Below are 25,301 nucleotides of genomic sequence, written 5' to 3' on the forward strand. Positions count from 1 at the left end.
GCCTAAGCACTTTGTTCATCTTCAGCTGCCTTCCCAGCTACATTAGCAGGACATCGGATTGGAAATGGAGTATCAGGGACTTGAACTCTGACATGGTTTGCTGGTGTCCCAAGTAACAGCTTAACTTGCTGCACCATAACACCAGTCCTGGATTTCAAAAATTTTTGAACCAAAGTAAACACTTTTTTTAATATAAAAATATTTATTTTATTAGAGAGAGTGTTCCCATCTGCCGGTTCACTTCCTAAATGCCCACCAAGTCTAGGGCTGTGCCAGGCTGAAGCCTAGAGCCAGGAACCTAATCCAGGTCTCCGACATAGGTAGCAGGAGCCCAACTACTTGAGCCTTCCCTGTCTCCCAGTGCCCACATTAGCAGGAAGCTGATCAGGAGCTGGATCAGGCCTCACACATCAAGTCTAGGCACTCAAGTACTCTGATGTGGGAAATGAGTCTTTCTCTGTCTTTAAAAATATTTATTTATTTAATTCTTTTGAAGGGCAGAAACAGAGATAGAGACAGAGAGGGATCTTCTATATGCTGGTTCATTCCCCAAATGCCTGAGACAGCTAGGGCCGGGCTAGGCTCAACCCAGAACCCACTAACTCAATCCAGGTGTCCATGTAGGTGGCAGGGACTCAAGTACCTGGACCATCACCTGTTTAAAGATTTATTTATTTATTTATTTGAAAGGCAGCATGACACAGAGAGAGGGACAAATAGAAAAAGAGTAAACTATCCTGCTTTACTCCCAAAAATTGGTGGCAGGGACCTAACTACTTGAGCCATTACTTGCTGCTTTCCAGGCATATTAGCGGGGAACTGGGTGGGAAGCAGAGCAGCTGGTACTTGAACCAGCACTTTAGTGTGATGCTGGCATCAAAAGCAGTGTATTAACCCTCGTGCCACAATGTCGGCCCCCACAAGCAGTGCCTTAACTACTGTGCCAAACCTCCTGGTTTCTGAACCTACAGCCTAACCACTAAGACAAACATCTGTCCCAAACATAGCTTTTAATTTCATGTTTCCCAGGAACCTTTTAAAGTACCCTCATATATACTCAAAACTGTTTATAAGGAGCTAAAAATCTGAGATCAATTATAATCATATATCTAAATAACAGTAAAAAGGACTTTTTATTGCCATACCTTGCTTTTTTAGATTTTTAAAAATTATATTTGTAGTTGATACTCATTTGTGCGTTCTTACATGTAGTTTAATAACTCATTATTATAAATAGAGATTTTTCCCATATGAGGAATCTAGTTGTTTATCTTATCACAGGGTGATCTGGCTAAGGGAATACTGTCTCTCTTCTGTGGATCACCAAGACCCAAAAGGGGACACAGGCTGTGTTGCACTGCAGAATCCCAAAGCAGTTTTCAGTTCGTTGGTAGGCAACACACACACAAGGTGTGTGCTACAAGAAGTTCATGGCACAGCTCACTTTCCTAAGTGGACTCAGGATCACAGATAAATCAGAGTGGGGCTACAATCAGGTGAAGGAACACAACTAAGCCAGGGGAAGGACCAGTATCTTAAAATGACAACAATCAAGGCAACGGAAGACTAGAGGAAGGCTTTGTGTTCACTTTCTATCCTCTTCCCGATCCCACACCACCGGAGGTTTCAGTCACCTACGTGGCAAGATGATCTTGCTCACTTCGAGACCCTAAATTAGTCCTTGGTCTCTTTAGTTGGCTTATATATGGAAAATGGATCTTGGCTGTTCTCCGTGGGTTTGAATAGGGCTGCAACGTCTGGTCTGCCCTTCTTTGGTTTCTTGACAGGAAGTGATAGTCTTAAGTCTCAAATAATGTGCAGAAATGCATCGTGTGGGGAAGAGGTGGGTTTTTCTAGCGGATTTGCTTCTGTAGGCATCTCCCTCCAGGTTATTGGTGACTGCAGTTACTCCCAAGTACAGTGCGTGGAAAGGGTTAAGGTCTGTAAAATGATTGCTGGGCAGTAGCCAAGACACTAAGAAGCGCCATGGCTCCTGGGACTCAGCAGCGAGGACACGAGGACACGGAGCAGTGGGCGCTCCCCAGCACGGCCACCAGGGTTCAAGGTGAGGAAGAGGGAGAAGAGCCGTGTTGCAGGAAGCTGAGGCGTGCATATACACTTGAAAAGCGAAGTCCCCACATCTTCGCTCAGGCCAGGGGTAGAAGTGGCTGTTGCAGAAACTCAATAAAGTCACTCATAAAGCCAAGTATTTGGGCGCTGTTCGAGCCTGTGCACAACCTACCCCGACTGCCCCAGAAAGTCGGCAGGCCAGGAGGCCAATGCCACTGCCAAGCCTCCCGTGCTCTGGCGTCCAGCCTCCTCAAACTCACAGGACAGCCTCGCGGCACCTCACGCGGAGCTGCCTCTCAGAGTGGGCACCGCGTGGACGCGGGCCAAGTTCGAACCGATTCACTCCGAATCGGGCTGCCCCCTCCTCTCCTGGAGTGGGGTTTGGCCACAGGGGCTCCCTGGGCGCGCCAGGCAGAGGCTGAGCAGCAGTAGCTGCCGCCGGCAAGCTGAGTAAGGAGCCAGCCGCCGCCGCCGCCGCCTCCCGCCGGCGCGCAGCCGGCAGCACAGCCAGTCCCTACAGCTGTCACGCAGCCAGCAGCAGGACCGCGCGCCACCCCCCGCGCCACCCCAGCCCTCACACTGTTATTTGCGTGACTGACCCAGGCCCGGCGGGAGGGAGGAGCGCGCAGCGGGGCGCGGGGAGGGCCCAGGCCCGCCCGCGTCGTCCCCTCAGCTCGCCGCGGCAGCCTCCTCCTCCTCATTGGCCTTGAGCTTACGTCCATCTCCCCCACGCGGCGCTCGGATTGGCAGAAGGCGCACTTCTGGAGAGGGGAGAGCAGAGTGACTCCGCCGTTCTCCAGAGCCTCATCTTTCCCTCCACCCCCTCCACCCCCAACACCACCACTTCAGCGTCCACCCACCTCACCCCACCCCCCACTCCACTTCCCCCGCCCGGTTCGCGGCAGTGTCCTCAGAAGACTCATTGGGCCAGGGGCGAAGCCAGCCGCCTCGCGAGCCGTGCCGCCATTGGTCGGCTCCCACGCCCGTCGGAGCCGCGGGCTTCGCCGTTGGGCGGCTCCGCTCAGCTCCCCGCCCCCTACAAGGCCTCGCCCTCCCCGGCGCCTCCGCCCCTCCAGGCTCGCCCTCAGCCCCTTTCCCCGCCCGTCCCCGCCGCATCTACCCTGTCCAGCGGGGCGGGGATTGCTGTACGACTCAGTAAAACAGTCTGTGAGTCACTGCACAACCCATCAATCCAATTAAATGTCTTGAGCGAGCCGAGCAGGCGGTGCTACCGCCCCGCTGCCGCTGGCCCCGCCGCGGCCGCCCCTGCTCGCTGCGCCCCTCTGATCCATGGCTGTCTGTCTGTACTTGCTACGGTGTAACATCCTCCTCCTCCTCCTCCTCCTCCTTCTCCTCCTCCTCCTCCTCCTTGGGAACCGCTGCAACTTCCCCTCAGCAAGCCTCCTCCTCCGCTTGGGGACCGCAAAGGCATGGGATAGACCCGGGGCCACTTCTCACCGTGTCTCCTCCAGACCTCGCTCCGTCTCCCCCCTTTGAATTAAAGTCTGTGCCTCGCTCCCGGTCGTCTGAGAGATTTATTTGTTTGCCCATTATTTCCCCTGATTTTATTTTGCGTCCCCGGGGCAGGGGCTCGTATGAGGAAGGGGGCGCTCCACCTCCCCACCGCCTCGCCGGCCGTGACTCGGTTTCCCGCTCGGTCCGCTCGCAGCCGCGGGACCCGCCGTCCTGCGCCCGAGTGACGCACCGGCGCCCCCGCCCGCGGCCCAGACGGGCCCTCCCTCGCTGCCGCCCGACCCTTCTCGGAGCTGGACCCGCTGCCGACTTTCGCGCTGAAGGGTGAGTACCCGGTGGGGTCCGGTCCACTTTGGGGGAGGGCGGGGATCGGGCCGGGGGCCGGAGGCTCCGGGTCCCGCGTGGGCTCGAGGTGGTGCCTCCCCTGCTGCCTCCGCCCCTCGGCTCCTGCTTCGCCAGCCTTGCTGTGTTTCTAGGTATTGCCAGACTCGCACCATGGGGCGTTAGAATGCTTATGAAATAATTGGTAATGGCATGCTTTCTGGCCTTTGGATGCTGAGTGAGCGGTGATAGCGAAGTGATCCGATAGGCTCTGTGACCTGCAGAGTGTAGAATTGGCTAAAGGGTACGCTCTCCTCTACATCAAAGTTAAACTTTTATTCAATATAGGCAAAGCAAAAGGCATTTTTAATTCGAATCCGTGGTTAGAGCAGAAGGGAAGACGGGTTGTTTAGTGGCATTGCTTGGCGATTTTATTTTAGACAGTTTCATGGGTTCCCTTTTGGGAAAATATGAATTCACTATGAAAGGTTGGGAAGTCTTTGAACCTGTTGGAGGGAAGCAAGGAGAGGTGGAAATCCAGTTTGACGCTTGGCTTTAGCTTAACCTCTGTTCTTGAGAGGCATTACAACAGGGAACTTTTTTTTTTTTTTTTTAATTTTTCAGCCACTGGACACAGTGGAGTGTGTTAAGGATATAGGAAAAATATAGATTATTTTTCATTCATCTTTTGTGTACTTGATTGCTCTTTAAACAATGTTATTGTATAGGATTTTATTTTTTTTTTAATTTTGGTTTCTTGGTTGTCAGTGGCTCAAAAGTAGAAATACCTGCCTATATGAAAATCTTTTAAACACCTTTAATGTTTAGTTTGAGGTAGAAGTAAAGAATCTGAGAAATAGTTACTCTGAATTGGCTTTTGAGGTTGCTGTTTAGAATCCAGCCGTTTTCAAATGGTATTACCCTTTTTGATTCCAGTTCTGGGCTGGTTGTCCACAAGATTCAAATTAGGCCAAACCAAACATGTTTTGAAATATTAAAGTGTAGGAAAGGCCTCTTAGTAATTCATTTTCTCCTTCTCTTTCAGACTAACCAGAATAAGTTGTTACTAAATTTAATTTTAAAGAATAGACTGTTCCTGTAGTGAAATCTGCCAAGTTGCTACAGAAAGATTTCTTTTTAAAGAGCAGAAATGTGTTTATGATCAGCTCAAAGTAGTGAAGTTGAAAAGTGACTTAAATGTAAATGCTGTCTTAAAGAAATGCTTGTCGTAAGCCTCCACACTGTTCACAGTGTTCCAGGAAGACGCATACAAAGCTTTGTTTGAATTGTTTAATAAATTTCATCGTGTGACCTTTTTCTGGAGCATAAGACTGACTCTTTGGGAGGGCCTGGGAGCACTGGGGAGCCAGGCTGCCTGAGTGTGCATCTCCACCACCACCCCTCGCTGGCTCTGTGACCTTGGGCAAGTTTCTAAGCTGCCCTATGTGGGTTTTCTCTCATAAGTAAGAAGAGTGAATGCTTCTCCAAGGGTTGGCGTAAGGACGAATGAGACTGTGCTCAGTGTTAGCGGCCCCATCATCATCTCCAGGCTCAGAGAGAGGGTGTCTAGTGTGGTGGTTGAGAGCACGGCCTCTAGTTCAAGTCCCAGCATTTCCTTTTGCCATCTGTGACCTTCATCGAGTTAATATCAGAGTCTTCATCTGCCAGATGGGAATCTTAGTAACATCTACTTCACAGGTTTCTGGTAAGGACAGAAGAAGTTAATCGTATGCAAAGGCTTTGAATAGTGTTTGGTCCATCTTGTCAAATTTCGACTCCGTTTTGTTCCTTGTATGTATTGAGAAGGGGTGACTATTTTTTAGAAGTAGAGTTTTTTAAGATAAGCAGTTATTTGCTATCAATAGCATAAGCAAATTTTTTATCAATAGCCTGATGTTATCTGGGATTTATACATTTAAACTAGATTTTATGAGCCAGTAAGAAATTTAGTTCCTGGATGTGCTGAGTTGAGCACTTTCATTTAAACTTGCGTATTGTGATGTCTGTACCTCAGGGCTGGCATTGTGGCACAATGGGTTAAGCCAGCCCTTGGGGTGCCTGCATCTTGTATCACATCGCATATCCGAGTGCCTGAGATTGAGTTCTACTGCCTCTGCCTTCTGATCCAGCTTCCTGTTAGTGGGCTTGGGAAGGCCTGGGAAGTACTCATGTACTTGGGTCCCTGCCATGCACACAGGAGTCCCTGATGGAGTTCCTGGTTCCTGGCTTTGGCCTGGCTCAGCCCTGGCTTGTTGTGGGCATTTGGGGAGTGACCCAGTAGATAGAAGATGGCCCTCTGTCTCCCCGACTCTTTGTCACTCAGCCTTTCAAATAAAATGAACAGGTAATTTAAAGAAAAAGAATATGCATGGTTCTATTATAACGATACTACATACCACACATTTGCTGATGCCTGTGGTTTCTCTCCGTTACTAGACAGGAAGCTCTTTGATAGTGACAACAGTGTTTTGTCAATAATCTGATCTTTGATGCCTAGCAAAAGTGTCTGGCACATGAAGAAGCTTACTGAATACTCATGGAATTTATTAAATAATTTTATCATCAAGTTGCTTATGAGTAGTTGAGTGAACATGTGAAATGAAGTTGTGGAGAATATTATCTGTGTTGAATTGGATTTTCACTTTCTCAATTATTATTTTTGTAAATAGATGATAAAGAGATTTACACTATGCTACTTTTTTTAAAGATTTATTTATTCATTTATTTGCAAGGCAGAGTTAGAGAGAGAGAGAAGGAGAGAGAGAGAGAGAGATATCTTCCGTCCGCTGGTTTACTCCCCAAATGGCCGGAGCTGGGCTGATCTGAAGCCAGGAGCTAAGAGTTTCTTTTAAATCTCCTTGTGTGTCCAGGAACCCAAGCCACCTCCACTGTTTTCCCAGGCACATTAGCAGGGAGCTGAATTAAAAGTGGAGCAGCCAGGTCTTGAACCAGTGCCCATATGGGATGCCGGTGCTACACCACTGCTACACAACTGCACCTGCCCCAATATGTTACTTTTTATTAAGAAATGATTTTTTGTTTTGAAGATTAATTGCAAATAATCTGAAAAGTATGTATCTAATACCATCCTTGGATACCTGACATGTCCATCTTCTTAAAGAAGTTAATGTTTTTAAAGTTTTATTTATTTGCTTTTACTTATTTGAAAGGCAGAGATATAGACAGAGATCTTCCATCTGTGGGTTCACTCCCAAATGCCCACAACAGTTGGGACTGGGCCAGACCAAAGCCAGGAGCCTGGAACCCAGTTCGGGTCTGCCACATTGTATGGCAGAGACCCAACTACTTCTAGTCATCATCTGCTGCCTCGCAGGGTGCATATTAGCAGAAGACTGGGATCAGAAGCAGAGCTGGGACTGGAACAGGCACTCTGACACGAAGTGCAGGGGTTGCATGCAGCATTTTCACCACTGTACCAAACACCAGCCCCAACCAGGTCCATGTTTTAATCCTAAGACTCTGACTATCAACCTTTCATTCAGTTGGCTATTACTACAATATGAATTGTACAAATAGATTTTGAATGCCCCAAATGATGATGTGGTCTTGTCTGCTTCAGAATTCATAATAATAAAGGGAATTTGTCAACCTGATACTGTGAAAATAAAATGGCATAATTTCTTTAAGGACCAACCTTTATTTCTCTTTCCACTCAGAAGTGAAGCTTCTCCTGAATTCTCTTATTAAAAGACTGGCCGTTGAAACAGCTGTAGTAAATAGTGTGCTAGGATTCAGGATGTATATGTAATCACTCAATAAAACTTACACTTTAAATTCCATCACACACTTAATAGGCATTACACAATTGGGGAATAGTTTTTTAAATAAGCAAACTTGATGGGGCCTACCACTTGCTTCATTACAGAATCATTCTGTGTTACTTGTCAATAAAATCCGGTTTAATTACTGTTCCCTCTGCAGTTATGAAGTACAAGTCTTACCTTTCCTGAAAGAGGGATCCTCAGTAGGGTGGAATCTGAATACTGATCCACCAGAAGCCCTGCAGTGTGACATAACATTGTTACAACTTTTCTATCTATGAACTCCCTCTCACAGTGTGGATAATTTTGTACACACAGTCCTTTCTTTAACTAAATCATCAATTAACCCTGTGTAGTATTGCATTTTCTTTTTTCTTTTCTTTTCTTTTCTTTTCTTTTTTTTTTTTTTTTTTTTTTGGACAGGCAGAGTGGACAGTGAGAGAGACAGAGAGAAAGGTCTTCCTTTTCCGTTGGTTCACCCTCCAATGGCCACTGCGGCCGGCACACCACGCTGATCCGAAGCCAGGAGCCAGGTGCTTCTCCTGGTCTCCCATGCGGGTGCAGGACCCAAGGACTTGGGCCATCCTCCACTACACTCCTGGGCCACAGCAGAGAGCTAGCCTGGAAGAGGAGCAGCCAGGACAGAATTCGGCGCCCCGACCGGGACTAGAACCCAGAGTGCCGGCGCCGCAGGCGGAGGATTAGCCTATTGAGCCGCGGTGCTGGCCTGTAATTGGTTTTTTAAAAGCATTTTATTTTTAAATTTTTTAAAAGATTTATTTATTTATTTGAAAGTCAGAGTTACACAGAGAGAGGAGAGGCAGAGAAAGAGAGAGATCTTCCATCCGATGGTTCACTCCCCAACTGGCCACAATGGCTGGAGCTGTGCCAATCTGAAGCCAGGAACCAGGAGCCTCTTCCTGGTCCCCCACGCAGGTGCAGAGGCCATCCTCTACTGCTCTCCCAGGCCAAAGCAGAGAGCTGGATCGGAAGAGGAGCAACTGGGACTACAACAGGCGCCCATATGGGATGCCGGCACTTCAGGCCAGGGCGTTAACCTGCTGTGCCACAGCACTGGCCCTTTAAAAGCATTTTAGCAGGACAAAACACAGATAGCATTTAGAAATAGATAATTTATCATTACTTGAAAAATGTAACTTTTCAGATTTTTAATATTATGAACATTTCTCCTTGTAATTTTATGTTTGAAGAGACTTCTTATTCATCTATTTTAAAAATGTATAAGGTATGGGGCCGGCGCTGTGGCACAGTGGGTTAACGCCCTGGCCTGAAGTGCTGGCATCCCATATGGGTGCTGGTTCTAGTCCCAGCTGCTCCTCTTCGGATCCGGCTCTGTGCTGTGGCCTGGGAAAGCAGTAGAAGGTGGCCCAAGTCCTTGGGCCCCTGCACCCACATGGGAGACCCAGAAGAGGCTCCTGGCTTCGGATCGGTGCAGCTCAGGCCGTTGCGGCTACCTGGGGAGTGAACCAGAGTATGGAAGACCTATATCTCTACCTCTCTGTGTAACTCTGTCTTTCAAATAAATAAACTAAATCTTTTTTTTTTTTTAAAATGTATAAGGTATCTTTTAAAGAAGCAAGGAATTGGGGCTAGTGTTTTGGTGCAGTGAGTTAAGCTGCTACCATCCCATATGACGACCAGTTCAAGTCCTGGCTGCTTCACTTAAGACCAGCTCCCTGCTAATGTGGCCTGGAAAAGCAGCAGATCATAGCCCAAGTCCTTGGACCCCTGCACCCATATGCGAGTCCCAGGCTCCTGCCTTTGGTCTGGCCCAGCCCTATCCATTGCAGCCATTTGGGGAGTGAACCAGTGAATGGAAGCTCTCACTCTCTCTCTGTCTCTCTATATTTGTCCCTCCTTCCTACCTTCCCTTCATCTCTATAACTCTACCTTTCAAATAAATAAATAAATCTTTAATTTTAAAAAGCAAGGAATTTTGGTTTATTCAGTGGAGTTTTAAAATTTTTAAATTTTTGAAAATTTTATTTGAAAGAGAGACAGAAACAGAGAGAGGTATCCCATCCACTGGTTCCCTCCAAATGCCTGCAATAGCCAGGGCCTGGGCCAGGCTGAAGTTGGGAGCTGGGAACTCAATTCAGGTCTCCCATGTGGGTCACAGGGACCCAAGCAGGTAAGCCGTCACCTGCTGCCTCCCAAGGTGCACAGTAGCAGGAAGCTGAAATCAGAAATGGAGCTGGGAATTGGACTCTGGTACTCCAATATGGGATGTGTGTGTCTCAGGTGGCATCTTAACCACTGTGCCAAACAGCCATCCTGAATGAGGTTTTAAAATGAGTTTTGGTACATTTTGGATTATAGCAAATGCTGATATTTTAAGAACAAACTTTTACTTGGAAAATAATATATTTTGAAATGTTTTTTTTTTAACTTTATTTATTTATTTTGACAGGCAGAGTTAGACAGTGAGAGAGAGAGAGATGGACAGAAAGGTCTTCCTTCCATTGGTTCACCCCCCAAATGGCTGCTACGGCCGGCGCGCTGCGCCAATATGAAGCCAGGAACCAGGCACCTCTTCCCTGTCTCCCATGCGAGTGCAGAGCCCAAGGACTTGGGCCATCCTCCACTGCCTTCCCGGGCCACAGCAGAGAGCTGGACTGGAAGAGGAGCAACTGGGACAGACTCCGGCACCCCAACCGGTACTAGAACCCAGGGTGCCGGTGCCACAGGCGGAGGATTAGCCTAGTGAGCTGTGGCGCTGGCAGAAAATAATATATTTTATTAAGTTAAAGTTTGTAAAACTTGTACTTGTGTTATAGGAAAAAAATGTTCAGACTTAGATTTCATTAGAAGTATATTCAAAGAGGAAAATTAGTCATTATTTACTTTTAAATTTCAAAAGGATTACCTGGATTTCTCTTTATACTCACTTATTTTCTACCATGAACGCAGTGAAATATTTCAGAATACAGTAACTTGAGGACTGAATTTGTCCCTGTTCGTTTCCTCTTTAGGAAGATGAGTGAATGAATGCATGTGTAGAAAGGCTGCATGTTAACATGCAGTTTTTTCTGTGACCCTAGAAATGAGTTAGGAGCTTTTAAAATTTTACCATCAAAGACTTGGAGTTAGCGCATTATGTAACTTCTTTGAATTTAGTTTACTTCTTTCTGAGTATTAGCAGAATCGTCACAGCTTCATGATGTTACTCACCTTAGAGAATGAAATTCTAGCATGCTCAGAATAAGACCTATTAAAACAAGTAAGGCACTCAAAGAAGTATTATTTATTTTAGCTAATATTAAGAATAGTGAATATTGATCCTCAAAAGTAAAGTTTCTAAGGAGAAAGATACTTTTAAAAATAGGAGGTAGAGGTGGCATAGCGGGTAAAGCTGATGCCTGTGATGCTGGCATCCCATATGGTTGTAGGTTCAAGTCCTGGATGCTCCACTTCTGATCCAGCTCCCTGCTAATACCTGCGAAAGGCAGCAGAAGATGACCCAAGTGCTTGGGCTCCTGTGACCCTTGAGGGAGACCTAGCGGAATCTAATGACTCCTGGCTTTGGCCTGGCCCAGCTCCGGCTGTTGTGGCCATTTGGGGAGTGAACCAGAGGATGGAAGACCTCTCTCTGTCTCTCCATTTCTCTCTGTAACACTGACTTTCAAATAAAGTAAATAAATCATTTATAAAAAAGGGAGCTGTCTTTTAAAAGTTCATGAAAATCATGTGTTATTAAAATACTCTGCATTGATATCGAAACTTTCTTGCATAAAAATAAACTTATATCTGAATTCCATTTTTCCATGAATGTTTTGCAGTTTCCTTGTCTATTGTTGTGCTGTCTTTGCTGTCAACAGCCAACCACCTGAAACTTAGGAGCATCTGATTGCTTTCCCACTGCTGAATTGAAGTGCACATTGGTGTTTGTAATATTTTGTGTGGTGGGATGTAGACTGCTTTAGTACTGAATTACCTTTCTTTTTTAAAGATTTATTTATTTATTCGAAAGTCACACAGAGAGGCAGAGGCAAAGAAAGAGTGAGAAAGATCTTCTATCCACTGGTTCACTCCCCAGATGTCCGCAACAACCGGAGCTGTGCCGATCTGAAGCCAGGAGCCAGGAGCTTCTTCCAGATCTCCCACACCGGTGCAGGGGCCCAAGCACTTGGACCATCTTCTACTGCTTTCCCAGGCCACAGCAGAGGGCTGGATCAGAAGTGGAGTAGCCAGGACTTGAACCAGTACCCATATGGGATGCCGGCACTACAGACCGGAGCTTTAACATGCTGCGCCACAGTGCCAGCCTCTTGAATTACTTTTAACATAGTAAATAAAATTACCAAATAGTCCACCTTTTACTTAAGCTGTTTTTCCGAAACTGTGTTCCTTTTTTCTAACATTCTTTTCAGTTTTCTTGGTAATCCCATGTGAGTTTTTTTTTTTCTTATTTTGCTGTATCTTTTTCTCAAGAACCATTGGGAGTCTTCTTCCTTGATCTTAGCATGTTGACTTCTGTAGCTCTCTTGGCCTTTTGCCTCCATAGGAAGTATGGAGTAGAGGTTTTCATTTACTTGGATCTCTTTTATGAAACAGATGAAAAGCTCTTCTGTATAGAAGAATCTTCTCTGGCTTATCTCAAAAGTTACCTACACCAAGCTTGAGGGGCCACTTCATTAACCTGGCGACAAGGGGTAACTGGGAGGTGTTTATTGTTTACTGATTTTCTGTCCATCTATTTTATGGGGAGAAAGTCACAGTGTTCTTTTCTATCTGTATTGCCTTGAATTGTGTCAGACATCACGTTTGGCTGTGCTCCACGCCTGTTGCCCTGGTAAGCTTTGGAGACTGTGTGTGAGATGACCACTGCCACCTGACCACGTTGGGAGTGGGTCCCTGAGAGCAAGACATCAGATGGGATGAGCAGCTCCTTTATTTTGTTGTTAACTGCTTAAAGCCAGATGGAACACCAGGCAGCATCCTCAGTGAGGGTTTCCAGGTTCCCCGTGACTCGGTGATTAATGGCTCCCAGCGAAGGAACCATTAGCCTTGTTGTCTTTGATGGTGTCTACTCAAATGAAATTTGTTCCTTTTGGTTGACCTTTGTTGGATTTTAAGGGTTCCTTTTACCCAGAAAATCAATGAGTATGAAAATGAATATGTATGTTTGAACCAAAATAGTTTCCATCGAAATCCTGTGAATAAAATGTTTTCCTAGGAGCCAGTGTTGTGGTTTAGTGAGTAAAGCTGCTGCGTGCAGTGCTGGCATTCCTTATGGGTGCCAGTTTGAGTCCCGGCTGCTCTACTTCTGATCCAGCTCTTTGCTGTGGCTTGGGAAAGCAGTGGAGGTGATCTAAGTTCTTGGGCCCCTGCATCCACGTGGGAGACCTGGAGGAGGTTCCTGGCTCTTGGCTCCTGGCTTTGGATCAGCTCAGCTCCGGCCGTTGCTGCCATTTGGTGGAGTGAACCAGCAGATGGAAGACCTCTCTCTCTCTCTCTCTCTCTCTCTCTGTCTTTGCCTCTCTGTAACTCTGTCTTTCATATAAATAAGTAGATCTTTTAAAAACTAAAAAGCTTTCCTAAAGTTCAAAATTCATTGATCTGGAGAGAATGTGAAATATTTTCTCCAAATGCATAGGGTTATTCGGTTATCCATAGTAGGATAATTTTATATCCTATTAAACAAAATGAATCCTCTCTTTGATTTGGAAGACAATTCACATTTACTTTTTATTGAAAGAATTCACATATAAAATTAGATAAACTATGTATTGGTATTGATTAAATTAAAACTCTTCTGGAAATTTTGCTTTTTGTTTTTGCTTTGTTTTTATAAAATCCATGCTTCCGTGCCAGCACCATGGCTCCGTGGTTAAAGCCACAGCACTGCATCCCATCTGGGTGCCTGTTTGAGTACCAGCTACTCCACTTCCAATCCAACGCCCTGTTAATGCGCCTGGGAAAGCAGTGGAGGATGGCACAAATCCTTGGGTCTCTGCACCCACATAGAAGACCCTTAAGAAGCTGCTGGCTCCTGGCTTTGGCCTGGCTCAGCTCGGGTCGTTGCTGTCATCCGGGGAGTGAACCCGCAAATGGAAGTTCTCTCTGTCTCTCCTTCCTGTATAACTCTGCCAATCAAACAAATAAATCTTTAAAATCTGTGACTCATGGGAAAACTTGATCTTTTTTGTATACCTGTATCCCAGTTTGGACTTCTGTTCATTCACTCATGCAGTTCATTGTCAACAGATGCTTATTGAACACTTACTGTGTGCCAGCTACTCGTAGTAGGCACATAGAATACAGCAGTGAATACAGCGATGAATGTTCCTGCCCCTGTGGAAATGACCTTGCAATGTTACCTAGCATTTGAAGTGATCATAATTGAGCCTGGAACAGGTAAGGCTTCTTTAGATAAATTTTATCCCTTTTGACTTGGTGTAAAAGAAATCCTAAATCCTGCAACAGAATTCCCCTTGAGGGGCCAGCATTGTGGCTCAGTGGGTTAAGCTGCCACTTGTGACACCGGCATCCCAAATCAGTCGGAGTGCCAGCTGGAGTCCCGGCTGCTCTGCTTCCTGTCCAGCTCCCTGATAATGTGCCTGTGAAAGCAGCAGATGATGGCCCAAGTCCTTGGGCTTGTGCCACCACACGGGAATCCAGGATGACGTTCCTAGCTCCTGGCTCCTGGCTTTGGCCATAGGAGCCCTGGCCTTGAAGCCGTTTGGGGAGTGAACCAGCAGATGGAAGATTTCTCTCCCTCTCAGTCCTTCTGCATTTGAAATAAAAAAAAATCTTTTAAAAAATATTCCACTTGAGTGGACAATTTTTGTTTGAATTTGAGTTGAAACATTAAGAAAAGGAAAACCACGTTGTTGGTAGTTTCCACCAGAAGCCATGAATCCTCCTCCTCTGTGACCACTGGAAAACCGTGCAGTGGACGTGGTCTGAAGTTTCTCCTAGGTCTTCTTTACACTTTGGAAGTTGTTTTCTCCTGTCGCTTTGCTTTCTTTGTGACAGAACCTGAAAAAAAAAAAAGAGTGTAACACTGAAAATTGCACAATGGAAGTGTAGTCAGCTCAGCTGCATTGCACAATTAACAGAAAATCTTCAGTTTGCTTTGTCTTAAGTTTGTGTACGTTCAGAACTAACTTTGTTTCTACGACAGTGCTCCTTACTTTCCTTAATGAAACCCGTAGTGTTCCTTTCCAGTTCATATTAAAGTAGATATACCTAGGTGTTTATGCAGTCCTACTAACATTAATATAATATAATGTAATATGACAAGTAATATAATGATTTTAATTAATTATTTTGTTCACAAATATTTAATATGTGTCCCAAGTGCTTAGAGGAACCAGAAGCTAATAATTTGAAATACCATCTTATCACAGTGTTCAAAGTGCAGTTGGGGACAAAAGATCTTCACATGGAAATTAAAACTCTTATGTTAGGCAATACGTAATTTATCTTAATTGGAAAGCCTAGTGTAGGCCACTCCAGTGAGCCTACCAAGGTCAAGTGGACTTACTTTCTAGAAGTTCTGGATGTCTTTCCTGGTACTCCATCCTGCCTTTTGAACTAAGATGTAACCTGGCCCTCTGTGCCTTCAACACCTCAGGTGGAACAGTCTCCACTGTAGTAGGTGCTGCAGTGGCTCAGCAAGGAAGGGGAGGGAAAAGGAACGGGCACACATCTTAGCCGTTGAATGCATGCACAGGACTGGCTGCCCCCACGGGAAGCCAAAGCTGCACCTGGTAATAGAATATAGGGAAAAAGCCCGCAGAAATTTTAGGCTTCTGTGAGTGAAAGTTATCCCGTGGATTTGAGAATCCCAGTATACTGATAGACAAGGGGAGTCCCTGAAATTTGGAAGGAGCCCTGGCAGGGGAGAAAAGGGAATGCAAGCTTTTGATAGTCACTAAAGACATTTTCTCCCTCAGTTTTGCCAGGTACAGCCCAACCTGCTAGATAGGTGTGCTCTGGGCCTAAAATGACAAAATTAGGAATTGTCTCTGCTGCTGGAGTATGTGAGTGTAAACTTTCTAAATTGTTTTACTCTGGAATTAGCTGGAATTCGTGTGTGTGTGTGTGTGTGTGTGTGTCTTTAAATTTTCAAGCTTAATGCTGTGTAACTGTGGTTTGGTATTTTTTTTTTTTCAGTTTCCTGGATATTTTAAAATAAAGAATCTCTTTCTTTGGACCTAGAATTGTGATAGGATAATAGGGTACTTCAAAAAGTTTGTGAGAAATGGAAAGTTTATTTTGGTGCAAAAAAATATTGAAGTCCATGCATACAACAAGTCTTCAGAAAATTCATGAAAAATGTGTATTATGAAAAAAAGCTATGCATGTATCTGAACTTTTTTTTCCCAAGTAAACTTATTGGAGCAGGTGTCTGGTGTGGGTTTAGCCACTGCTTGGGACACCCACATCCCATGTCAGAGTGCCAGTTCGAGTCCCCACTGCTCTACTTCTGATGCTACTTTGTTGATTCACCTAGGAAGCAGCAAATGAGTGCCTGCCATCCAAGTGGGAGACACGGATGGAGTTGCTGGTTCTTGGCTTCAGCCTGGTCCAGCCCTGGCTCTTTTTGACATTGGGGGAGTGAACCAGTGAATGGACAATCTCTGTTTCTCCCCCTCTCTCTGTAACTCTGCCTTTCAAATAAATAAATTAAAAAAAAAACAACATTTCTTTAAATTTCATTTTTCTGTGAACTTTTGAAGTCCCCTCATATGAAACATACTTGTGTCTTAGATTTAAATTAGGGGACAGTATTCCAAAACCTCATCTTTTATTTTATCTGTTAATGAAAGTACTTGGATACTTGTGTCGAGGCTCCCTTTTAAAAAAAAGTCTCTGGGAAGACTTTTTTTTTTTTCTTTTTTTGACAGGCAGAGTGGACAGTGAGAGAGAGAGACAGAGAGAAAGGTCTTCCTTTGCCGGTGGTTCACCCTCCAATGGCCGCCGCGGTCGGCGCGCTGCAGCCGGTGCACCGCGCTGATCCGATGGCAGGAGCCAGGAGCCAGGTGCTTTTCCTGGTCTCCCATGGGGTGCAGGGCCCAAGCACCTGGGCCATCCTCCACTGCACTCCCTGGCCACAGCAGAGAGCTGGCCTGGAAGAGGGGCAACCGGGACAGAATCCGGCGCCCCGACCGGGACTAGAACCCGGTGTGCCGGCGCCGCTAGGCGGAGGATTAGCCTAGTGAGCCGCCGCGCCGGCGAGTTTCTTTTCTTGAACACTGCTAGAACTGTCACTCAGAACTGTCACATCTGTTTGATTCAAAAGGCCCCTTGGATAGTGACCTCAACTGTCTGCATTGCTGCGAAGTTTTCAAGGGTGTGTACATATGTGTGTGTGTGTATGAATATATATATATATGTATATGTGTATATATATCAGAACTTACCCAACTGGACATTTCAAATGCACTATTGTCAACAAAACTTTTTAAAAAGCCACCTAGATTGTAAAGTATATTTTCAAGGTAGAAATCACTATTAAAAGATTTCTATTTTGAGGTTTGCCATTAATTTTTGTCTTGATTTTATTTTCTCTGCCTTTCTTCCTCTGTATCTTATTCCCCGGGTGCATATTTCAAGTAAGAAAGATAAATAGAAATGAAGAAGGTCCATGTACTGGCTGAAATATAGGACCTTGGCTTTTTTCCATGGGTGGAATATCCTTAATTTGAACAAATTTGAGTTTTGAGAACTGGAGCTGTGTATTCTTCAAGGAATCCTTGCCTTATACTTGAACAGATTATGACTCATCTTTGGCATGGAGTAAATAGCATGATTTTAGTAAGGCTTTTTTTTTTCCCTGTTTTTATTTTTTATTTTTATTTTTAAGAGGTTAAATGGCTTAATGCTTCTCCTTAAATATTCTTTTTAAAAAAAGATTTATTTATTTTACTTCAAAGTCAGAGTTACACACAGAGAGAAGGAGAGGCAGAGAGAGAGACAGAGACAGAGACAGAGACAGAGAGAGAGAGAGAGAGAGGTCTTCCATCTTCTGGTTCACTTTCCAGCTAGCCGCAATGGCCAGAGCTGTGCCGATCCGAAGCCAGGAGCCAGGAGCCAGGAGCCAGGAGCTTCCTTCAGCTCTACCACGCGGACTTGGGCCATTTTCCACTGCTTTCCCAGGGCATAGCAGAGAGCTGGATCAGAGTGGAGCAGCCAGGTCTCGAACTGTGCCCATATGGGATGCCGGAACTGCAGGCGGTGGCTTTACCTGCTATACCACAGCGCCAGCCTCTCCTTAAATATTCTTTTCCTTTTTTTTTTCTTCTTGCATTTCTATAAATTACATTTTGGCATGTTGGGCCATAGACTCTGTGAATAGATTTGTTTAGGGAAGAACTAAGTCTGTTCGTTCTTCTTGCCCCCATGGTCTACAGCATAGCGCAGAAAGCTTAACACAAGATTGTTAAATGACAGTTTGGAGATGGGTGTTGTTGGTAGTAGGTTAAGCTGTCTTTTGTGATGCCCACATCCCTTGTTGGGTTTGAGTGACACCGCCTCTTCTCATCCAGCTTCCTGTTAGTGTACATCCTGGGAGGGCAGCACTGTCCTTGGGTGTTTGGTTTCTTGCCACCCACAAGACCCAGGTGAAGTTCTGGGCTCCTGGCTTTAGCCTGGCCCAGCCCAGGCTATTTCAGGTATTTGAGGAGTGAACCAGAGGATGGAACATCTCTCTGTCTTTGTCACTCTTTCAAACAAATACAAATAAGTAAGCTTTTTAAAAAAATGATGGTTCCATGTTAAATGGGAAATTTATTATTGGAAAGAATGCTTATGCTAAGTTTAAAACACAGGTAATTTTCATGAATAAAAACATCATCTAGAAAAATAATCAGGGTTGGCCACCTGGGCTTCGGACTGTCGGGGTGTTAATGAGTTGTAACTGTAAAGCTTCAGCTCTTTCTGCCATCCCAGCAGTACGCGTTGGAATGACCTGTGCCCGGGCCACAGCCCAGCGGGGAGCTCTGGCTTCAGGTTATTCTAGTGTGCAGCTGCACCATACTCTGTGCTGTTGTCTTCCACACCGTATCCCCCCACACCCAAACTTTCTATCATAAAACTTCTCAAACATGTAGAAGATCTGAAAGAATAATTCAAGAAACATCCATGTTCCCTCCGCGTAGACCTGGTAATTATTAACCTGCTGCAATGTTTGCTTTGCAACTCTGTCCCTCTTTCTGTATATGTATGCTTTTTTCTGTACTTTGTGAAGAAAGGTTTCAGGCATCCCAGCTCTGCTGTGAAACACTCCAGGACACATCTCTGAGAATGAGGACATTCTCCTTCATAACCACAAAGCTGTTGTCACACCTAAGACAATTAATAACTTGCAATGCCTTTGCAAAGTTCAGTTCCATTTAGTGAGGGCATATTAATCCATCTTCTACTGAAAAGTCAATCCATATGACAAGAGATATTCTGCAGAATATGGAATTCTTGGAATTTTCACTAAAAATACTTGTTGCTTTTTATAAATAAAACCACTGCTTCATTTTTTTGGGATCAGTGCCTTTTCTTCTGTGTGGTAAGGTAAGATTCCTCTGGCATTAACATTGCATGATTATGTTGTGAGGGGACGCATTTATCAAATTTTCTCTACTGTGTGGGTTAGTGGAAAAAGTCCAGTTTGGAGCCAGATGTTGTTGGTTCAGATACCTGCTTTGCCACTTCAGGTGATCTTGGGGAAGTTAAACTCTTGTGTCATGTAAGATGCTTTTAAAAACTGCCCTCAAACTTGCTGGAATCAACAGGAAATGTATTATTTCACATCAGACCTGATTAGGGCAGGCTCCAGGATCCATCAGTTCTATAGCTCAGTTCTTAGCATCTTCCTGATGTTTCCAAGGCCTTGTGGGCTCCTGCCTCTGTTTTGGCTCCTTCCTCCAGCTGTTTCATAACCATGCGTATTCCAAGGGAATCAGTATTCCAAGGGAGTCAGAAACTCCTTACAGGCCTGGACTGTCTCTGTCTGACTGGACATCTCAGCCCACCTCGGGACCAGTGCCCTACCTCTTCAGAAGAGCGTCTGCCCTGGCTGGCTTAGACTGGCCTGTGTCACCCCTAAAACATGACCTCAGGAAGGGAGGAACAGGTGTTAGGCATGTCACCAGCAGTGTCTATTACTCCTCTCTAAGCCTCTCTTTTCTTTGCTGTAAAATGGGAACAGTGATGTCTCCCTCTATCATTATTACTAATATAAAAGAGGTAAAACAACAAGCATGAAGATCCTGTTTAATATATCTTTTTTTTTTTTTTAAGATTTACTCATTTATTTGAAAGAGTTACACATAGAGAGAAGGAGAGGCAGAGAAAGGTCTTCCATCCGCTGGTTCACTTCCCAGTTGGCCTCAATGGCCAGAGCTGTGCTGATCCAAAGCCAGGGGCCAGGAGCTTCTTCCAGATCTCCCACAAGGGTGCAGGGACCCAAGGACTTGGGCCATCTTCTGTTTTCCCAGGCCATAACAGAGAGCTGGATTGGAAGTGGAGCAGCCAGGACTCAAACCAACACCCATATGGGATGCTGGCACTGCAGGCGGCAACTTTACCCACTATGCCACTGCCCCAGCCTCTTAATATATATTTCTAGTGAGATTTTTTTTAATTGGAAAAGCAGAGAGGTACAGAGATTTCTCACACACTGATTCATTCCCCAAATGCCCACAGTGACTGAGACTGGGCCAGGCTGAAACTAGGGGCCAGGAAATCCATCCACATCTCCTACTTGGTTGGCTGACCCAGCTACTTACGCTCTCATCTGCTGCCTCCCAGGGTGGATATTAGCAGGAAGCTGGAAACAGGAGTGGGACGAGGATTTGAACCCAAGCTCTGATACAGAATACAAGTGACCCAAGTGGTGGCTTAACAACTGCACCAGATGCCCATTCCAAATATAAAGATGATGTTTATTTTAATAAATGCTGATTTCCTATTCTTTATTCTCTCCTTTCCATCTTATAGAAAATTTTGTCTTCCTTTGACATGGCCACACTTCATGCTGGTAAGATGCACAAATGACCCTCTCAGAGCTGGTCTTGTCCTATGACTTGAGTATCTCAGGGCACAGCATTTTATTAATTTTTTACTTTTATTTTTTTAAAGATTTATGTATTTGAAAGGCAAGAGTTACAGAGAGGCAAAGGGAGAGAGAGAGAGAGAGAGAGAGAGAGAGAGACCCCAGATGGCCGCAGTGGCTGGAGCTGAGCCGGTCTGAAGTCAGGAGCTGGGAGCCTCCTTTGGGTCTCCCAGGCGGGTACAGGGGCCCACAGACTTGGACCATCTTCCACTGCTTTCCTAGGCCATAGCAGAGAGCAGGATCGGAAGTGGGGCAGCTGGGACTCGAACCAGCACCCACGTGGAATGCCAGCAGTGCCAGCAGTGTTTTCATTTGCTAAGCCACAGCATTTTATATGAACTTCTTAAATTGGTCAGATACCTACAAAAAGTTAATCTTGTCTGGCCTGTCTTAGGTTTCTCATATATTTTAACTTCACTGTATATTTTTCCAAAGCCAAGGAAGGGAAACTGTGAACAGAGTGATATACTTATCACTAATTCAGATTAAATATGAACAAAAATCTTTTCAATTTCACTATCCATAAAGATAACGGAGTGGAAATAGATTTCCCCACTTCATGAGGGTACTTCAGAAAGTTCATGGAAAAGGTAATTCAAAGATATGTTTATTTCAGTGCAAACATTTTTGCAGTCCATGCATAGTTTTTTCCTAATATGCATTTCCATGAATGTTTTGAAGACCCCACATAGTATTCCCCCTCCCCCGACTCGGGGTAGACTAGATCTTTGATATTTTGGGAAAATCAAAGCTTGTTGTAATATTTTAACTGCTCTTGTTACTCCAAAACTTCCTTCCTAAAAATAATTGAATCAACAAACCTTTTTTTGGCTTGTTTGGCCTTGAACCCTCTTACACACAACTGCCCGAGAGTCATCTTCCAAAGATGGGTTTTCCAATGTCTGCGAACAATGGGGGATCTTTGTTCAGGTGTTCCCTTATCATTAGAGTTAAAGGAAATTTGTTATTTTCTTCCTTGGGATATTTCTAAAGCACTTCGGAAAAACCTGTGATGTCCTGCAAAATTGTCACCACCCAGCTACATGGGAAAATTGTCATCTTTTTTTGAATTTTCTTCCAAATGACAGGATCATTCTTGAAGGAAAACTAGTGATTCTTTTTGACCTGGCGAAGTACATACAATGTTTCATCCCATTCTCTCTATGGCCAAGGAATAGAAGAAGGGGGAAGAAAGTCTGAGCTCAGAATATGTTGAATTCTTACTTGTTCCTTTTCAGTAACTTTTTTTTCACTTTGTCTATAATTTTTAGATTTAGTATTGATAAAATCTCTTATTGATCTATTAAGCTCTGTGAATACTGAAAATAGTGAGTTTTCAGATGGTTCCATGCATAATTCAAAGCCTCTGTTGACATGTGTTACTTCAGCCAGAGGGATGTTTTCAGAAGGGATTCTTTAAGTGTGTGTTGATGTTTCTTATACATCACAAGTGAAACTTCTATAAACATTACATTAGAAAGCAGCAGGATGAAAGCAAAACTCTGAAATAAATTGTAATTTGATTAAAGAAGCCAGACAAGGGACATTGTGGCCATAATTTTAGTTAAAAAGCTCTAGAGTCTTGGGGAAAATAGTTTGAAATTTGTATTGCATTTTCTCAAAGTGTTACTGGTCCCTTTTAAGAAGCATGAAATGTGATTTTTAACTTGTGAAGCTCTGTTGCATTTGGGTGGATTTTAAATTTTAGTGCCTTGCAGAAAAGTTTTATGGGCAAGATTCCCTTTGCTGTGTACCAGATGCTTTTACTGTTTTTCTAAGGTTTTCTCCCAGTGGCGCCAAGGCTGAGACGAAGAGTGAAGTGGCGGTTGTGTCCCCTCTAACAACCAGATTGTACTTTTGTTTCTACTACCCAGTGTTAAAAAACAGAAATGAAAAGAAAGCAAAGCTCAAGCAAACTGAAATTTCATTTCCTAACTAGAATAATTCTGTCTTTGCCATGATATGAAAGGTCACAGGTAGGAAACATCATTCATAGCCCCGTGGTTGACCCCTCTGATTGTGGGAATTAGCAGTTGGATCAGAGTATAGTCCTGTCTTCAGACACTCGAGCAGGTATAAACCAACCAAGACTTGGGACTTGGACTGACTTCTTTTTTTCCTCCCTTTTAAGAAATGCTTCAACTGTGCTTTTTGCCTCTACCTATGGAACAGAAGTCTAAATGACAGTGGGTAGGAAAACAGAACAGTCCAGAACTTATTACCTGCCTCTTATTACTGAGGGTTTATACTCTAAAAAAACTTTTCTTCGTCTTTGCCTCTTTTGTTTTAAAAAAATATGTATTTTTGGGGGGCCGGCGCCGTGGCGCAGTAGGTTAATCCTCTGCCTGCGGCACCGGCATCCCATATGGGCGCCGGTTCTAGTCCTGGCTTCTCCTCTTCCAGTCCAGCTCTCTGCTGTGGCCTAGGAAAGCAGTGGAGGATGGCCCAGGTGCTTGGGCCCCTGCACCCTCATGGGAGACTGGGAAGACGCTCCTGGCTCCTGGCTTCAGATCGGTGTAGCTCCAGCCATTGCAGCTATTTGGGGAGTGAACCAACGGAAGGAAGACCTTTCTCTCTGTCTCTCCTTCTCACTGTCTGTAACTCTACCTCTCAAATAAATAAATAAAAAATCTTTAAAAAATATTAATTTTCATTTTATTTGAAAGGCAGAGAGAAATCTTCCATCTGCTGGTTCATTTTCCCAAAGCCCACAGCAGCCAGGATTGGGTCTGTCAAAGCCAGGGAGAGGAGCTCCATCCAGATCGCCCACATGGTTTGCAGAGATCTAAACTGCTTAAGCCATCATCTGCAGTCTTCCTAGGATGTCATTAGCAGAAAGCTATATTGGAAGCAGAGGAACTGGAACTCAAACTCAGGCACTCTGATATGGGATGTGGGTGTCCCAGGCAGTGGATTAACCACTGCACCAAATACCTGCCCCTTTGCCTCTTTCTTGATTCATTCTTGTGTTCTGTATGGGAGCTTCTCGTGGACAGGGTCTGTAACCTCACACTGAATGCAGTGGGAAAGCAGTGTGCTTTTGTCCCAGGTCGTTTATTTTCATTTTCTCTAAGGAGTTCTTATTTTGACTGAAAGTTATAGCATGACCAATGAAAAATTGTTGGCCAACTGTGAAAAACATAATCACAGTAGCTTCTAAATATTATTTGAAAAATACTATACTTAGAGAATGATATTTATTATTATTTCTGAAAGGTCTAAATACCCTGGGGGAATTTTAGGACCATGAGTCCATTTTTCTGCATTAAACATTTTGCCATTTGTTGCTTACGTCTTCAGCTATGTGCTAAGTGACCAACACTTTACCGGTCAACTGGAGTTTTGAAAATATTTTTTTTAATTTATAGTTGAATGAAAACAAAGGATAGTTTGACAATATTATTGCAATTGTGTTATGATTAAAAAATCTGATTGTCAGAAAGTTTGTAATTTGGCCAAGTACATAGACTCGTTTTTATTGTATCGTCTTTCCTGCCGTGGTGTGAAAGCCTTGTGTTCCGGGACGTTCCTGGCCTCTCAGCACTGCCGTGTCCCACTGCCTCTCGTTTCACGTCAGCACTCACACACCGAGTGAAGGCTGCTCCGTCTAAGTGCATTAGGCTGACACGGGTCGTGAATTTGTGGTTTTATTTTTTGCAGTACTTCTGCAGCTTCAGGACAGAATGATAAAAAAAAACAGAACCGCTTTCTGTTTGGGCTACCTTAGGACTATGAATAGAGTAAAGTCTTTGGCCATTCCTTTGCAAGCTTGCTCTCCTGCAGTAACCTGGACAGGCAGGCTGGCAAGAAACTGTTAGGGTCCTGAAGGAGAGGTGCTCATCCCCACCACTTTCTGTCTGTGAGATCTGTGTCATTTCATAAGGCCTCTGACAGCTGTTCTAGTGACCTACGTTTCGTGTTTTTTAGAGAAACTGACTTTTATTATTGAATTATTACATCAAAAGAAGGTGGTGGTGTTGTTTTAATTAAAAAAAAAAAATGGGTTCCCTAATTCCCCAAAACTGCAGTAGAGGACTTTTCTTTGTCTTTTCTGCTCCATCTTATGTTTGTCATTTACACACTTGGCTGGCTTTGTTAGTGGGAGAATTTCTCTTTTAAAAGCTTTCAAATTGCTTTTCAGTCCAAGTCGTTGACAGCCAGCTAGCAGTATCCCTGCCTCTTACCTTGGGAATACAACAGTAAGGTGCTCTTTGGAATCCCTTCCCTGAGGTATTTGAACTCTAGATGCAGGTGTCAGTGAAGACTCTGTGCACTATTATGTAATGAGAAAAAACAAAACGGGCATTTTTATGACTAGGCCAAAGTTCTCAGCCCAGAGCAGTTCTGCCCTGGTCAGGCACTGAGGCGTCTTTTATTAGGTGTGTCTTTGAAGCTGAAATGTTTCGGTGCTGCACTCACCTATGAGCGTTGGTGTAGTGAATTCTTGGGATCCTTTGTGCTCCCAGGGAGCAGATGTGCAGTGAGCAAGTGCATTGTGATGTATCTAAGTAGCATCTTGTAGATGATGTTCGCATATACTGGCCGGCAGCAGTTAATGCCATGAGGTATCAAATGGA

General features: G+C 44.5%; 1 protein-coding gene and 1 long non-coding RNA gene across 2 annotated transcripts in view; one reads left to right on the forward strand and one right to left on the reverse strand.

Annotated features, from left to right (window-relative positions):
• Positions 1–661: 661 nt before the first annotated feature.
• On the reverse strand, positions 662–2,877 carry LOC149128078 (uncharacterized). The gene is made up of 2 exons (XR_016229682.1): positions 2,670–2,877; positions 662–2,168 (listed from the first exon to the last, which is right to left on the reverse strand). It is a non-coding gene; the product is annotated as an uncharacterized LOC149128078 (long non-coding RNA).
• A 290-nt stretch (positions 2,878–3,167) lies between these two features.
• Positions 3,168–25,301, forward strand: part of SERTAD2 (SERTA domain containing 2) — a 121,566-nt gene continuing 99,432 nt past the window's right edge. The window contains exon 1 of the mRNA XM_008254336.5: positions 3,168–3,867. The gene's annotated coding sequence lies outside the window, so the exon portion shown is untranslated. The remainder of the gene's footprint in view (positions 3,868–25,301) is intronic.

The sequence above is a fragment of the Oryctolagus cuniculus genome, chromosome 2 (genome assembly GCF_051225735.1).
Source record: "Oryctolagus cuniculus isolate XC-2025 breed Fujian yellow rabbit chromosome 2, ASM5122573v1, whole genome shotgun sequence".
In the NCBI taxonomy this organism is placed as follows: Eukaryota; Metazoa; Chordata; class Mammalia; order Lagomorpha; family Leporidae; genus Oryctolagus; species Oryctolagus cuniculus.